This window comes from Rattus norvegicus, chromosome 7 (genome assembly GCF_021556685.1).
Source record: "Rattus norvegicus strain SHRSP/BbbUtx chromosome 7, alternate assembly SHRSP_T2T, whole genome shotgun sequence".
NCBI classification, from domain to species: Eukaryota; Metazoa; Chordata; class Mammalia; order Rodentia; family Muridae; genus Rattus; species Rattus norvegicus.
The window spans coordinates 79305001-79322550 of NC_141540.1; the positions used below are offsets into that span (position 1 = coordinate 79305001).

General features: G+C 49.9%; 1 pseudogene; it reads right to left on the reverse strand.

Moving 5' to 3' along the window:
• The window catches only part of LOC148004768 (E3 ubiquitin-protein ligase RNF149 pseudogene), a 7888-nt pseudogene extending 3825 nt beyond the window's left edge, over nucleotides 1–4063 (reverse strand).
• Nucleotides 4064–17550: the final 13487 nt, after the last annotated feature.

Sequence of the window (17550 nt, forward strand, 5' to 3'; positions counted from 1 at the left end):
GCATGCACATACCATACATCACACACATGCACACCACACACACACACACACACACACACACACACACACACACACACACAGAGGAACAAAATAAATGAAATCAAGGCCCATAAGGTGGCTCAGGTAAAGGTGCTTGCTCCCAAGCCAAACGCCTTGAGCCCCCAACCCCCCCAACCCCGAAACCAAGCTATGGAAGGAGGGGACTGACCTTCCAGTTGTCCTCTGACTTCTACACTCACAATGGCACATGAGTCATGGTAGACGCAGGAAGAATGTAATTGAAGCCAGACCTGGGCTACAGACCGAGACCCAGACCCTGACTCAAAGAAAAGACAAACCTGAGAGATGGTGGATCAGCTTCCTGCGTGCAGGCAGCAGCATCCAAAGGCTATGTGAGAGCATGCCCGGAGAGGCCTCCACTAGCCTGAGCTCCCGCATCCTGAGCTCGACTCCTGACCTCCAGAGCTAAGTGTTTGTCATCACAGTCACCCTTGTTCTGTGGTTACAGTGCTCTTATCACTGTCAAAGAATGCCGTGACCCAGAGCATCGGGCTTATTCCCCTCACTGCTTATGTTGTCATGAAGGGGAGTCGGGGCAGGAGTCGAGCAGGAACTAAAGCAGAGACTGTGGAGGAACACTGCTGATGGGGTTGCTCCATCGCTCGCTCAGCCTGCTTTTTTATGCCACTCAGGACATGGTCCTGGGAGTGGCTCTGCCCCTGTAGGCTGGGCCGTCCCACACTGGCATTCTGATGGAGGCATTTTCTCAGCTGAGTTCCTTTGCTCAGGTGACTCCACCTTGTGCCAAGTTAACAGAATACTAACCAAGACAAGCACCCTCGCTGACTTGGGCTTTTGCTAAGGGATCTAGCAGTGGAGATCGGTGCTAGGTCCCTGCCGCTGTTGTAAAAAAACCCAGGCTAGATAGTTAAAACCATAGAAAATGGTCTCATTGTTCTGGGGGGCCAGAAGTCAAGTGTCAGGAGGACCCACCCCCTCCTGTCCTGCTCAGCTGCTGATGTCTCTAGACTCATGGCTCACCAAGGCTTAGCTCAAGGCTTTGCCTTGTTTCTTATGGCCTTTGCCTCCTGTGAATTCTCTTGTTCTGCCTCTGTAAGGACACTTAACACTAGACTTAATATCCATCCAGAGAAGTCAGGCTGTTGTCAGCTTGAAATATTTAATTATATCATCAGAGACCCTTTTCCAAAATAAGGTCTCGGCCACCCCATTAGAGACCTGAGCCTCTGGCTCTGTCCTGTGTCCCTGTGTCTCCCAGGAGGCCTTCCCTACCTTCTCTCCTTTAGTCAGTGGAAACAGTGTTCCTCAGAATCTCGGGAGAGGTCACCGGCGCTCTCTGGTTTGTTCACATGGGAACCTTCTGCTCTGTCTCCCTTCTCACCACACCTTGCTGGGTGGGTCTTGCCGCTGAGGCTCCCCAGGCTGCCCAGGATCTCCATGCTGCTGAGGCCATGGAAGACAGCACTTGGCAGAGATTCAGCTGAATATGGGGGAGGAAAGGTAAAAGAGAGACAATTGTCACATCATCACATTAGGAACAGTGACAAGCAGCCAGCTGTCATGACTTCTGGCATAACCCCCACAGCCAGGCAGACATCTGGTACTCAGAACCCCACGTTGGAGGTTTACAAAGAGTTAAGTCATGTTTCCAAGTCTGGTAAGTTTCAGAGCTGGGATTCGAACTCTCCACAGCCTGGCTCTAAATTCATACTGTAAGAGAAGGCACTGTGTGGGCAGGGTGTTTAGAGGGGCTGCAAATTATTGTGGGATGGGAGGAGTGCTGCTTAGTAACCCCTGAGCTAGGAGGTGCTGGAGCACTGGCCCTGGGTTGGTGGCCTGCACTCCTTTGACTATCCTCTAAGCAAACCCGGTTGGGAGGCCCTGCATCAGTCTCCCCAGGCAAATGTATATACCATGAGAGCATGATTGGAAGCCCTTAAGCCTGATCCTTACCCCCTCACCTCTCTCTGAGTAACCCTCCCTCAGCCCTTTCTCTCATTCTCTCTCCATCGCACACAAAACTACCAGAAATTTCTTGCCATCAACTGTGGGAGAGAATTTAGAGGAGGTATAGCCACAGGGCCCTCAGAGACTGAGACAATCCCAATGCAAGAAAGACGGGTGAAGCTTGACCCTTCTGTGAAGGACTGAAGAGGGCACAGGGGCAAGTCAACCTCTTGAGTCCCTTTTCGGGGAGATACCATGAAGCAGATATCTCAAACCTGGCCAATCACATACACGGGACTATGGATTGGTCATCAGGCTGTCAGGATTCCTCAAATGAGACTCCCCAAGGGCATAGAGGAGGGACAATCATCAACACACAAACCCCTGGAGCCCAGCCCACACACCATACCAAGCTCTGTGGGAGCAGGGCTGAGGGCCCAAGGGACTGAGTTGCTGGCATGCTCACACAAATACACCAGTTCCCTTCAGCATTATTTTCTAGTGGAAATTTCACAGCTGCAGACCAACCTGTGGAAGTGGGTGTCAGGGGACATGACTACACAGCCTGACAGAGCTAACAGGAGGTGTTTCCCTCTGCAGGAAGACAGGATGTTCTGGAACAGCAGAGAGTCCTGTCATGGGCTGAGTTCTAGTGCTGGGGTGACCTGACAGGTACTCCTCACCACTTGCTAACTGCAGAAAGCCCCCAACTTCTGTCTTGGTTTTGTCATCTTTTAAAATGAGCCTAAAGGCATCTCTACGAAGCCATTCTTCCTTCTTTCCCTCCCAGGGCCCCACGGAAGCCTCCCAGGCAGGTCTGCCCCTGGCTCTCACCCTCCCCTGGCTGCTGTTCACCAGAAAGGACCTGGAGTAGCTCCCACAGTACAGGATAAGCAGGAAGACCCAGAGTATCTGCCCTACAGCACTGGAGTAGAGGAGTCCTCAGAGAAGCTTCATTCCTGTTTTGGGTAAACTGCTAGACTCTCTCCCTGGCTTCTAGGGAGCCTAGGTGACTCTCTCCCTGCACCCACAACCCTCCACAGCTACACAAACCACCCAGCTAATCTCATTGGCACTTCAGCCTGGCAGCACGCACCCCCCTCGCCGGAGGGGGGGAGTTTTCCATGACCTCAGCTTTGGAGAATGTAGGGGAATTTAGTAAGAGGATGGGCTGAACAGCTGGGCTCGAAGGAAGGTCAGAGCAGGCTTTGGAGTTATTGGGTCACTGGAGATGTGGCTTAGTGTCACTAACCTCCCAGGTGGCAAGGCTGGTCCGCCATATCCAAGGCCAGGCACCTGTGATCAGGCCTGGTGGACTCTCTTGTGGTGACTGTCAACTGTGCCACTTCTGGGCTCCTCTCTTCTGACTTGTTTGAAGGTATTTTACAGGCTCCCCACTGCAGCTGTGGGGCCAGTCTGCTCCCTCCAGGGAAATGCTGCTGTGAGAAGAAGTATGGGAGCTCTCGGGTCCCCAAGTGGCAGCCCAAGGATCAGCCTCAGAGGCCTGGAATCCCTAGGGTCTACCCAACAGCTGTTTCAACTCTCATTCCTTTGCCAACCCCTCCTCAGATGGATTCAAGAACAGACCTAAGGTAGCCTGTTGGAGTAAACAGAAATACAGGGTAGCTGGTTAAATTTGAGCATTAGGGAAATAACTTTTTAGTATCAGTACACGTCTCATGAAATATTTGAGACATATGTTTAAAATGGGGTTGGTACTTATCAAGAATTCAAATTTAATAGAATGCCTGGAAACTCGGGCAGCCCCTTGTTTTATTTTTAAATTCTATAAATGTCCCCCTTTTCTGCTTATTCATGGGGAGAAGCTTAGGAATAAGAGCCTACAACACATTAATATTCTCCTGTTATTATGAAATTAATCCAGTTTTAAAGCTCTGGAACATTATTGATTTTTGGAATCATTTCTGCAACTTTTTATTAACTTCATATTTCATAGTTTATAATAAAGACTTCCCATGGATAATTTCTTTTTCCTTCTCTTTCTTATTTCTTTGTGTTTTTATGGACTGTACTGCTAGCAGATAGAACGACATTGTATGCTTACCTGATTGTGAATCAGGTTGAAGGAAATCATGTCTAGCTGTGTTGCCCAGGCGAGGCCCAAACGTCTGGGCTCATGTACTTCTCATGCCATAAAACCCAAACAGAACTCTAAGTACTTGCCATCACACCTGGCCCTTTATTGCTGTTTCCTGCCCTCCTCCCCAATTTAAAGCCTAGAGTCTGGGAGCAGGAACTCAGTGGGGGATTCACACTTACAAACCCCAACCCTCATGATGCTAGCATGCGCCCTGCTTCCTTTGGAAAGTCAAGTGTTAGAGCCAGTTAAGCATTCCCGGGAATCACAGGTGTCCCTGGTACCAACAGAGTCATGACCACTTGCTCCATTCTTTGCATAGTAAGACTCAAAACTCAGCTCTAGGGGGCTGGAGAGACGGCTCAGCAGTTAAGAGCACTGACTGCTCTTCCAAAGGTCCTAAGTTCAATTCCCAGCAAACACAGTGTCTCACAACCATCTGGGATGGGATCCGATGCTCTCTTCTCTCTTCTGGTGTGTCTGAAGACAGCTACAGTGAACTCATGTAAATACAACAAATAAATCTTAAAAACAAAAACAAAAACAAAACAAAACAAACAAACAAAAAAACCAAACCACCTCAACTCTGCAGACCAGAGTCCCAGGTCTCTGTCTCTCTAGACATGTCAGGGGCCTGAACCATATTCTCAATACAGCTCAGCTAGAAAGGTCTGCTCTCTCACCCACATGGCCTCCAGGGAAGAAGCTTGGGAACAGCCTGGCCCTGTGTGTAGCAGCACCCTGGCAAGGGACCAGCGTGAGGCCCTCCCTGCCCTTGCAGGGAGCCATCTGTGAACACCCAGCAGGGTCAGAAGTTCAGGAGCTAACCCTCTGACGTAGTCTCTCCTCAGCCACCTACGCAGACAGAGGCTCCAGGCTGGCTCCAGTGCCTTCTCCCCCCGTCCCCCACTTCTTCTCAGGGTCCTCAAGCACTTAGACAGAATGCCTCTAAGAGGCAAGGCTGCCGTGTGCCCACAGCACAACTGCCAGCACACAATGGACGTGCCAGTCAGGGGCAGCAGGGCAGCAGCTTACAGGGCTCACCACTGTCCATCAACAGTGGCTAGGAAGGCTCTGCCTCCAGCTCTCACTCCATCATCTGTACATGAACACCAGGAGTCAGCTCAGTGTGTCTTTCCTAAGTTCCTGCGCCCCCCTGTTCCTCTGTCTTCTCATCTGTGGTAGGGGCGTGAGCGCCATCTCATCTCAAGAGCTGTTGTAAGGATTCAAACAGGCAACACAAGAGATTAGAAACTGGGCCCGTGATGAGTACAGGCAATCACAGCAAAAATTACCCATGTTTGCCTTGAAACAGGTGATGGAAGAAGAGAAGCAACCACACGTGTACCACACATGAATAGCCTATAGGTAATAAAGGCAGAGTTGCCTGGCTTACAGGAAGTGCTTATTAAACATGAGATGCTGGTTCTCTAACATGGGCCGCACAAGGAGGAGACAAGATGCTGCTGCCCCACCCCTCTGGGGCTCCTTGGAAAGAAGCCTGCAAGTCCTTCCTTACACAGTGGATTTCTGTTGCCTTGTTTAGATGAGTCGTTGGAATGTTCTAACTGCACTGGGAGAAAACCCACAGTACTTTCCATGCCTATCCAAGGCAGGGGTCAGACACTAAAATCCTAGCTAGCAAGACCGTGAGGAGCGGACTGTGACCTGGTCTCACCATTCAGAGGTGGTCACAGAAGACCTTGTAAGAAACTGGAGTGTCCGGGGGCAACGCTCTCCTCCACACCAGTTTTTGCTTTCCCAGAGAAGGTTCTATGCTCACCCCTAAAATGGCATGCTGGAATTCTAACCCCCAGTGCCCAAGAAGACATCTTCTCAGGGAAACAGCCTTGGTAAATGATCAGACTAGGATGAGGCCACGAGCAGGTGCCTCGATACAATGGCCGTGTCCTTCCACAAAAGAAAAATTCGGCAGGTGTGGTGACATGCACCTTTAAATCCCAGCACTCAGAGGTAGTCGGATCTCCAAGTTCAAGTCCAGCCTTGTCTACAGAGTGAGTTCCAGGAGAGCCAAGGCTACACAGAAAAACCTTATCTCAAAAACAAAAACAAACACAAGCAAGAAAGGAAGGAAGGAAGGGAGGAAGGGAGAGAGAGAGAGAGAGAGAGAGAGAGAGAGAGAGAGAGAGAGAGAGAGAGAAGGAAAGAAAATTTCTGGCAGGAAGACACCTTGTGAAGTGGAGCCAAGGTCTGGCGATGCTTCCACAAGCCAAGGAACTCCAAACCCTAAAGCACCAGGAGCTGGAGAAAGGCGTTGAACAGATGATTCCACACAGCCTCCAGGAGCAAACGCCTCTGCAGTGTACCGGCCACAGAGCTACTGACCAGTGCTTCTTTTCTGTAGACGGCCCAGGCTGAGAGCTTGTGACAGCCACCATAGCTGACCAGTACAGGGAGAAACTGCATCCTATCTAATGCATGCTCCCAGGAACTGGCTGTTGAAGGTTTTCTCTACTGGCCCATAGCTGGTGCCCAAGAAAGGTTTGTACTGGGGCTGGAGAGATGACTCAGAAGTTAGAAGCACTGGCTGCTCTTCCTGAGGCCTTGAGTTCAATTCCCAGCACCCGCACGACAGCTTACAACCATCTGTAACTACAGTTCCAGTGAATCTGACAACCTCTTCTGGCTTCTGCAGGTACCAGGGACACACATGGTTTGAAAATATATGCAGGCAAAACACCCATGCACATAAAACTAAATTTAAAAAAGAAAGGTCTGGTCAATGACTAGATGTTTCCTTTGTAGTTCATACAGCCAATCATGCAGGAGAGGCCCCCGCGGTCTAAGATCCTGCCTCGGTTGCAGTACAGGGAAGGACTGTGCTAGCCATGTCCACAGTACATTATCGAAGGCCTCAGAAACTGTGAAACGGCTTTGGAGCTGTGTTGTAACTGGTTCTGGTGCTTGGCTGCCCATTCCTATGGCTTTGAGACCTCGCTGAGAACCGAGGTCTTGTTCTAACTCTTTCTCCTGAAACTCAAACCCCACAAGGTCCACAGAAGGTTTCATAAATTCCTGGCCAGTCCATTCCCACGGTCACTGGAGGAGCCTTCAGCGTTGCCGAGGGCACCGGTTCTTATTCTGTGCCCACAGCATACTTCTCTGGGTCCTAGATAATTTCTCTGTGACAATGGACAGCATCAGTTGGGAGAGAAGGCTGCTCTAGGTGTAGTTTGATTAGAGATCTTCTAGGGACGGACACAGGGGAGACGGGAGTACACACTAGAAAGTGTAGTCCAGAGGCAGGCAGAACTACCATGTCTGCAAGAGAAGCTGTCTGTCTGGCCTCTCCCCATTTTCCTATGAGGATCAGCTCTCAGCAAGGACAGACAGACACCATCCAGATGGGTCACTGGGAGTCCACAGGCCCCACCCACCAAGATTCAAACCACTAGCCACACCCAGGCCTGGCTGGGAATGGGCATTTTTTTATGTTAAGAAATATGAGCCTCCAGGATTCCATATGGGTCTGGGAGTATCCTCACAGAGAGCCCTTTGTGCTGGGGAGAGGGGTGGCCTGTTTATTTTGGCAGGCGTCCAGGCATTGCCAACCTTAAGTTACCACACCCTGGGGCTCCCCACCTTTCCTCCTTTCTTGCATCTCCCTTCCTCCCAGGGCACAGTCAGACTGCCAGGGGAGGAGCGCAGGAGGAGGCCTGGCTGATTTCCATGGCCCAGAGAGCCCCAGGCTGGAGGCTGAGGTGACCCTGAGGACTGCTGTCATGAAGAGAACAGGGTTCAGGGGACAGTCACAGGCCAAGGGAGCATGGAGTGGAGGGGAAGACCTAGGTGAGCCAGGTCAGGGCTAGAAGGGAGCTGCTCTGTGACAGGCGACACCTTCCGGTTCACTGCCTGGGAAGAGGGTGACATACAGCAGGATCTGGCTTGTTGCTGGGAGACACCATCGCTGAAGGTCCACAATTATAATTGCAACTGCTCTTGTTTCTTTTAAAAATTAAATTTAAAAAGAACCCAGAAGGTTCTCGTGCTTGTCCTCCCCCGCTGTCAGCTCCTGTTATGAATCCACGGCGTTTTCTGCTGAGAGTTAATTACATGGTGTGGAAAGGATGCAGGCCTCCCTTTAACGCATTTCCTTCTGGATGAGTTATGACCCCCTGGCTCCTTCTCCTGTCCTCAACCCTCCAAAGCAGGAAAGACAGACTTGCCTGACCTCCAGCCCTCTGCTCCTTGGAGGTTGCCTCTCCCCTGCTGGATGCCTGGGGCTGCCTGAGCAGCTGAACCAGAGGCCATACCTCATTTCCACCCCTTGGAGATGCCACCCCTGCCAGAGCTGGATTAAGACCAAGCACAAACCATGGCTGTTACCTATTCACCCCCCCAGAACCTCGTCCTCACGCTCTCAAGGGGACCGGGGGTTAAAGAACTTCCAGAAAGCCCAGGCATGGAATGTGGGCAGGAGGTTCCAAGCAGAGCTTCACATGGCCTCCGTGCTTTTCGTTTTACTCCTCCCTCAGATTACTCCACATGTTTGCAGGCACCTCCATTCCCAGGGTGGCTCATTCTTTCTCCTAAGAGGCTGTGAGCAACTCCGGAAGCAGGAAGTAGCAGTGTGGGCTGATACCTTGAACTGCTGCCTTCTGTGGTGTTGAATTTCACCACCTTGGGAGACATAATTGTGTGGCTGTTGGGACATCACAGTGCTTGTCACAGCTGCTCTGCGACATAACAAGTCAGTGTGTCTCAGAGCTGGGCGCCCTTTTAAGCAACCCCTGTCCAGAGCCAGGGTGCAGCAGAAAGCGAAGAACCCTCCCTGGATATCATTTCCAGCGGCCACTTAATAAAGGAAACCTCAAGGTTGACTAAAAGTAATAAAGTAATATCTTATCTAAGCCCTTGTGTGGCTGAGGCAGGAAGATCACAAGTTTGAGGCCAACCTGGGGAATTTAGCATGCTCTTGTTTAAGAAAGAGGTGGACAGGGGTGGGGAGGTGCGTGCCAGGGCACATAAAGTTGCTTGGCACAGAAGCCTGGGGGTCTGAGTTCCCTTCCTGAACCCACATAAAGGTGGAAAAAAACCAACTCCACAATGACACACACAATAATGACGACGATGTTGATGATAGTGATGATGACGACGATGGTGGTGGTGGTGATGATGACGACGATGGTGGTGGTGGTGATGATGATGAGAGTGACGACGATGATGGTGGTGATGATGGTGGTGGTGGTGATGTTTTAAAAATGTAAATGCTTCTGGCTATTAGCCCAAATGCTTGAATTACCCTAGATGCATAGAACACATGAAACTCAAGACGGATGATCAAAATGTGAATGCTTCACTCCTTCTTTAAAAGGGGAACAAGAATACCCTTGGCAGGGAAGAGAGAGGCAAAGATTAAAAAAGAGACTGAAGGAACACCCATTCAGAGCCTGCCCCACATGTGGCCCATACATATACAGCCATCCAATTAGACAAGATGGATGAAGCAAAGAAGTGCAGGCAGACAGGAGCCGGATGTAGATCTCTCCTGAGAGACACAGCCAGAATACAGCAAATACAGAGGCGAATGCCAGCAGCAAACCACTGAACTGAGAATAGGACCCCAGTTGAAGGAATCAGAGAAAAAACTGGAAGAGCTTGAAGGAGCTCAAGACCCTTTATGAACAACAATGCCAAGCAACCAGAGCTTCCAGGGACTAAGCCACTACCTAAAGACTATACATGGACTGACCCTGGACTCTGACCTCATAGGTAGCATTGAATATCCTAGTAAGATCACCAGTGGAAGGGGAAGCCCTGGGTCCTGCTAAGACTGAACCCCCAGTGAACGTGATTGTTGGGGGGAGGGCAGCAATGGGGGGAGGGTGGGGAGGGGAACACCCATAAAGAAGGGGAGGGGGAGGGATTAGGGGGATGTTTGCCCGGAAACCGGGAAAGGGAATAACACTCGAAATGTAAATAAGAAATACTCAAGTTAATAAAAAAAATGTAAATGCTCATGCATGCATGCCTATGGTTTTCAGAGGCTGTAGCGAGAGAACTACATGAGTTTGAGGCAAGCCTGGGTTAACTAATGAGCACCAGGCCAAACAGTGTATAGCATGACCCCATCTGAAGAAAGTAATAGTGTCTGTAACTGTCAACTACCTGTGTGCAGAATGCTCACCTCCTTAGAGACCCCACCAAGGACTGACTTTATAAAAGAGTGGTTTATCTGATCAGTTGGCTTGTTTCTTCAAAGCCAAGTGCAGGGAACTGGAAGAATGTGAGGGAGAACTAGAGATGAGCTCAGTGGTAGAACGCCAGCTACCGTGTGCAAGGCCCCTGGGTTCGATTCCCACCCTGGGAGAAGAGGTTGGACGGAGTAAACGAAACACAGCATCTTCACTCCAGCATCTAGAAAGGACTGAGGGTCTAAATGGAGGGCTAATGAGTGGGTTATCTACAGCCACTCACAATGGGCAGTCACAGCCTCCCACAATGGGGCAGGAGCCATCTTTGTTGGGAGGGTCTTCTTATTGAGTCAACTATTCTGCATATGCAGAGGCCAGAGATGACGCCAGCTGTCCCATGCTATCACTCACTGCAGCCTTATTGCCTCAGGACAGCGTCTCTCACCGGATCTGGAGCTAGGCTGGCAGCAAGCAGTCCCCATCTCCTATCTGCCTCCTTTGAAGCTGGGGTTACTGATAGGCACTCAACCACACCTGCTTTTTACACGGTTCTGAGGAACAAACTCAGTTCCTTGTGATTGCAAAGAAAATCCTGTAACCCACTAGGCCGTCCGTCTCTGTGCTGTGCCCCCCTTCCCCCGCCACCACACCTTTTTTATTTTCTATTTGGGAGACAAAGTCTTAGTATGTAGTGCTGGACCTCACTAATTAAGCTAGGCTCACTAAGTGGCTATGAATTTACAGTGATCCTCCTGCCTCTGCCTACCAAGCTGTAGGATTACAGGGTGGGGAGGTGGGGGCTCACAATCAAATATGCAAACCTTGTCAAATGCTAGTAAGGCTTGAATCCCAGCACTTGGTTGGTGAGAGTCAGAGGGTCAAGAGTTTGAGGCTTGTCTGAGCTACTCAGTACATCTTATAATAAATGAATACATGACGGAGGGTTAGAAAATAGATGTAACTTCTGGGTCCTGGGTAGAAATCCTGATTTAACAGATCTGGAGACCTCTGTGGCATGCGTTTGAACAAAGCATAATGGGTAATTCTGAGCACTATTCTACATGGATACAAACTGACTGCAGCTAAGGCAGGAATCAGTTGGACAAAGCACAGCTGCCTCTCTGTTCCCAGCCCGAGCTTTCCTGGACTGTGTTCTAAGAAATTATTTATATTTCTATTAAAATAACACTAATTTCTCCTGCCTTCATTATAATTGATGTAGCAAGCTTAAAAGGTATCATAACGGATCTCTTGTGATCCTTTTCTGAGGGAGGTAGACAGCGTTGCTAACATTATGTTGTTTCTTTACGTGTTTTTAAAATAAAGCTAATGCACTAAATATATGATTTGATATCAGTGTCTCTTGTACTTTTTTAATCTCTCTGAAGTTGTACAATGTCTCCATTATGTGGATGTGTCTTATGTTGATAACTCTTCCCTACATAGTAGGGCATCCATGTTATTCTTAATAATTAAACAATAATGAAAGGAACCATTTCCATGCATAACAAATCATCAACTTTTTGTTAACATAGTTGACACAATAGAATGTTGGGCTCTTACAGCCCCTCCTACATTGAAGCCTTCTTTGTTTGGCTCTTGTTTGCCTAATGTCTGTCAGGGCCACAATCAACGGTGTCATCAGTTGTTAGTCTGATGGGTGCCTCTGGCTGGCAGCATTGAGTGGATGGCAAGTTGTGCCATTCTTAAATACTGCTTAAAATGTAGGTGTCCTAATGATGGATTTATAGAGGTTCTCTGTGTGGCCAACCTTCCTCATCCTGGACAAACTTAGACCTGAAAACAACCCCTGAAGTGGAAATTCTGGGTTTCTTTGGAAACTCAGTTGTCACGTGATGTTTTTCTGGAAATTGTCACATGAGATGATGTTTTGCTGAATCAGACACGCGAGAGGGCATGGGATTTTGGAAAGAGTATAAATAGAGCCCCATAAACAGTGAGCGTCTTGCACTGCAACACTGTACAACGCTTCACTGGTCTTCACTGGTCTTCGCTGGTCTTCCTTCTCTGGTCTTCACTTCATAGAGAGAAACACACCAAAGAACTTCTTGTATTCCAGCGGATTCTGGCCTCTTCTGCTGACCTGTGCTGATTCGCTGGAGCCTTGCCATTTTGCTGGATTGAGCCACTGCTCCTGGTTGAGCCACTGCTCCTGATTCCTGTTTGGGTTTGTTATTGGACTGGACTGCTGGTATCCTGACAAGGAAGAGTAGAATCGCCACAAAGAACTACTATTAAACAGGTCCACAATCTCCCTTTCCTATTAACCTTCTCTCTCCTCTACCTAGAAGGCTAGAAGGGAGGTTGAAGAAGTTAGAGAAAAATCTATGCCTACAGTCCCCCAACCCCACCATCATCAGTAACAGAGCACTTTCTTGGCATGCATGGAGCTCTGGGTTTGACTCCTAGATCCCCAAATTTAAAAGGGAACCAGTTAAGGTAGGCACCATTCCTTAGGTTTTGGTCTTGAGCTGAATACAAAGAGAAACAGCCAGACTGGAGCATTCATCTCCTGCTTCTGGACTATGGGTACAATGTGACCAGCTGCCTCTGGCTCCTGGGTCCATGACTTCCTCACCATGACCTGCTGCACCCTAGAAGCCATAATAAGCCTTTGTCCCTTAAATTGCTTTTGTCAGTCTTTTTGTTTGCTTGCTTTGTTTTTCAAGATGGGATTTCTCTGGCTGTCCTGGAACTATATCTGTGATGAGGCTGATCTCCAACTCAGAGATGCTCCTGCCTCAGCCTCAGCCTCAGCCTCTCTGCCTCTCTGCCTCTCTGCCTCTCTGCCTCTCTGCCTCTCTGCCTCTCTGCCTCTGCCTCTGCCTCTCTGCCTCTCTGCCTCTGCCTCTGCCTCTCTGCCTCTCTGCCTCTCTGCCTCTGCCTCTCTGCCTCTGCCTCTGCCTCTCTGCCTCTGCCTCTGCCTCTGCCTCTCTGCCTCTCTGCCTCTGCCTCTCTGCCTCTGCCTCTCTGCCTCTGCCTCTGCCTCTGCCTCTCTGCCTCTGCCTCTCTGCCTCTCTGCCTCTGCCTCTGCCTCTTCCTCTGCCTCTCTGCCTCTCTGCCTCTCTGCCTCTCTGCCTCTGCCTCTGCCTCTCTGCCTCTGCCTCTGCCTCTGCCTCTCTGCCTCTCTGCCTCTGCCTCTGCCTCTCTGTCTCTCTGCCTCTGCCTCTCTGCCTCTGCCTCTGCCTCTCTGCCTCTGCCTCTGCCTCTCTGCCTCTGCCTCTCTGCCTCTCTGCCTCTGCCTCTTCCTCTGCCTCTCTGCCTCTCTGCCTCTGCCTCTGCCTCTGCCTCTTCCTCTGCCTCTGCCTCTGCCTCTTCCTCTGCCTCTGCCTCTTCCTCTGCCTCTCTGCCTCTGCCTCTGCCTCTCTGCCTCTGCCTCTGCCTCTCTGCCTCTGCCTCTGCCTCTCTGCCTCTCTGTCTCTCTGCCTCTGCCTCTCTGTCTCTCTGCCTCTGCCTCTGCCTCTGCCTCTGCCTCTCTGCCTCTGCCTCTGCCTCTCTGCCTCTGCCTCTGCCTCTCTGCCTCTCTGTCTCTCTGCCTCTCTGCCTCTGCCTCTCTGCCTCTGCCTCTGCCTCTCTGCCTCTCTGTCTCTCTGCCTCTCTGCCTCTCTGTCTCTCTGCCTCTCCGCCTCTGCCTCTGCCTCTTCCTCTTCCTCTTCCTCTGCCTCTGCCTCTTCCTCTGCCTCTGCCTCTCTGCCTCTCTGTCTCTCTGTCTCTCTGCCTCTCTGCCTCTCTGTCTCTCTGCCTCTCCGCCTCTGCCTCTTCCTCTGCCTCTGCCTCTCTGCCTCTCTGTCTCTCTGCCTCTCTGCCTCTCTGCCTCTCTGCCTCTGCCTCCTGGGTGCTGGGTATTTTTAACAGCAATTCGACAGCAATGAAATCGCTGAAAATGGTCTTGACCTCCCGTGCCTCCTCTCATATGGCCCAAATGCTGAGGTCATAGGTGTGCGTATATCACCATACCGGCTATGCAGTGCGGAGGATCAAAGCCAGGCATTCATGCATGGAAGCAAACATCTCACCAAATGAGCTACAAGCCCAGCCACATGGGTAGTTTTTAAACAATTCTTTATTAAATGCCTGCTAGGTATTCTATGGTTCTCATAAGAGCTCTTACGAGATACATTGAGACAATACATATTTGGGCGCTGGAGAGATGCTGCAGTGATTAAGAGCACTACCTTAACCACTTCCAGAGAACCAAGGACTCAATTCCCAGCACCCACATGCCATTTAATAACCATTTGTAACTCCTGCTTCAGGGGACCAACCGCCCTCTGCTGGCCTCTGCTGGTACCAGCATGCACATGCATATGATATGCAGAGTTACGAGCCACAAGACATTTTCCTTTTCTTTTAAAAATCTCTCTCTCTCGGGCTGGAGAGATGGCTCAGTGGTTAAGAACACCCGACTGTTCTTCCAGAGGTCATGAGTTCAATTCCCAGCAACCACATGGTGGCTCACAACCATCTGTAAAGAGATCCGATGCCCTCTTCTGGTGTATCTGAAGACAGCTACAGTGTACTTATATATAATAAATAAAATAAATCTTTAAAAAAAAAAATCTCTCTCTCTCAATCTCTCTCTGTCTCTGTCTCTCTGTCTCTCTGTCTCTCTCTGTCTCTCTCTCTGTCTCTCTGTCTCTCTCTCTCTCTCTCTCTCACACACACACACACACACACACACACACACACACACACAGAGTCATCCTTTCCTGGATGGCATTGGTAACAGTTTTTCTTTCCTGTCACTTGGGAATTGTCTGAGTTCTAAGAATACCCTTTGCTCTAAGGAGAGTCTTACGTCTCAGGAGCTGGTCTTAGAGGATCCGGCCATGATTAGAAGCTAGGACCTTCAGTCGCAGCTGGAAGTAAAGGCAACTATGTTGCATGCAAAGCCAGTGGAGGCTCTCTGAGAAATCTCTGGACAGCGAGGACTGGAGAGTTCCCAGGATGTGGCAGGTCTGAAGGTTCACAAAGGCATGCAAGTTCACCACTGTTTTCCTTGTACCTAGCGCTACACACCTCTCCACCCGCATGCAGTTCATCTGTGTCCTTGATGTGTGGCCTTGAGTATCCTTACAACCCTTGCCCCCCACCCCTAGTCCCCTTTAATAGTGCACATGCCGAACGCTTGCCTACGTTAGTGATGGAGCCTCAGAAAGGGATGAGGACCTCCGGCTTATTAGACCAGCTGGTGGACATGCTGGAAGTTGAGTTCCTGGTGGCATCTGAAGGAGGAGCACACTTCTATAACACTGAGCTTGTAATTTATGGGATCTGACTTCATTCCAGGTAGACAGTGTCAGAGCAGAATTAAACCGTAGTTCTCTCAGCTGGTGTTGGAGAATTGGTTATTGTGGGAAATCCCAGCATCTGGTCAAAGAGGATGAGGAGAGGGTATTGTTTTCTCTTTTACTTAAAAAAAGTATCTGTTTTTACAAACTAAAAAAGCAAAAACAGGCTGTAGAGATGATCGGTCAGTAAAGAACACTCCTCTTCCGGATAACCCAGTTCCCAGTACCCACAAGGTAACTCAGTTTGGAACTCCAGTGACCAGAAAGAGTCAGACCCTAGCTGTCTGATCCATTGGAGATCCAAGGCTGACAGAAGAATGCCAGTGGGGTGGCAAACACTAAGCAGGCACCCCAACCCTTCTGAGGCAGATCTCCCTTGATTCCCTCAATTATCACCTCTGACATCCGTGGTAGTGTAGACCTTTGCCGTGTGACTATGGAAAATTCCGTTATCTTCGTAGTTTACCTCACTTTTAACCTGTTCTTTAAAAAAGAAGAAGAAGAGAAGAAGAGGAGGAGGAGGAGAAAAAGAAGAGGAAGAGGAGAAGAAGAAGAGGAGGAGGAGAAGGAGAAAAAGAAGAGGAAGAGGAGAAGAGGAGGAGAAGGAGAAGAAGAAGAGGAGGAGGAGGAGGAGGGGGAAGAAGAGGAGAGAAGAAGAAGGAGGAGGAGGAGGGGAGGAGGAGGAAGAGGAAGAAGAAGAAGCCGCCCTTCATTGTGCATATGGACAACTTCACTTTACTTTGTTGTTATGATTATTATATTATTAATTTAATGGGTGCTGGGTGCTGCAGTCTCATACATGCTAAGCCCCTGATTTCCCACTGAGCTACAACTAAACCCCAGGAATCTTAGCACCCCCGTCTTCATTTTCAGGATGTAGACTTGCACTGGACCTTTACCAAGGCTAGTGAGGAGTTCAGTGGCCAGGCTCGCCTCTGCTCCTGAAGGGATTAGTATCAGTAAGGTCCAGCTACACTGCACTGCCTCCCTGCCCTGGATCCAACCTCACCCAGCTCTCCAATCCGATTGGCTGCTGGGGTCAGTGGTGAAGTGGAGAATGCTGGGCTGTTTGATCAGACAAGAAAGAGTTGATGGGGTTCAAAGGCCAAGATAAGATTGCCTTGTAGGCAGTCGCAGCAAACAGGAAGCTCTGTCAGACACAAAGGATGCTTCCAAGGGCAGATAAGGAGGCAAGAGAGGGCCAGAGCCGGAAGCTAACTCACTTCCCCCAGGAGGCCCAGCAAAAGTGATTTGCACAGATGAAGCTCTTTCTTCTTCAAACACTAAACAAACAGGGCAAGCCAGGCATATCAAGAGTCATGGCTGAGATTTCGGGGCCATTCAAACTTACTGGGGCAAACAGCTAGCTCTATACAGAGTAGGAAGGTGTCGCCTGGGATGGGCCCAAGGCAGAAGTGGAAGAAACTGCTTCCAGAAGATCTTGGATTCCAAGCCTGGACAGTGTGGAAGCTACACGTTGTGGAGTCTGTGCTGTAAGCAACAGCACAGCCGCTCTTACACCTGCACTCCACCCAAAGCTACCCTCCATGATCCAGCCCACAACATTCCCTGAAGGGAACCACAGGCCTGGGCCTTGACCGCTTCCGCTTTCCAGTGGAAGAAACTGGCCACTATTTCTTCCTCTGATGTCATACCTTGTGCCAGATCAGCAAATTAGACCCCTTGGTTTCCCAAGAGCTGCCATTCTTAACTCTGCTGCACGAAAAAAAAAAGGGGGGAGGGGGGTCTGGTTCAATGCTATTTCCAACTGGGATGGCGGAAACGAACTGCCCACCCTTGAAAAGCACACTGAGGAAAAAGGTGTCCAAACCCAGAAGGTTCACTCTCAGCCTAAGTCTAGGTGAAGGTCACACAGGGCAAGGAGAAGCTCACACAGTCCCTGTCAGGCACTACTGATGAATAGGCAGGGCAGATCTGGACCAGTTCGCAAAGCCCAGCTGTTGTTGAAGGCTCCTGGCTTCTCCGGGAGACACAGACACCTCCCTCCCCAGACTGG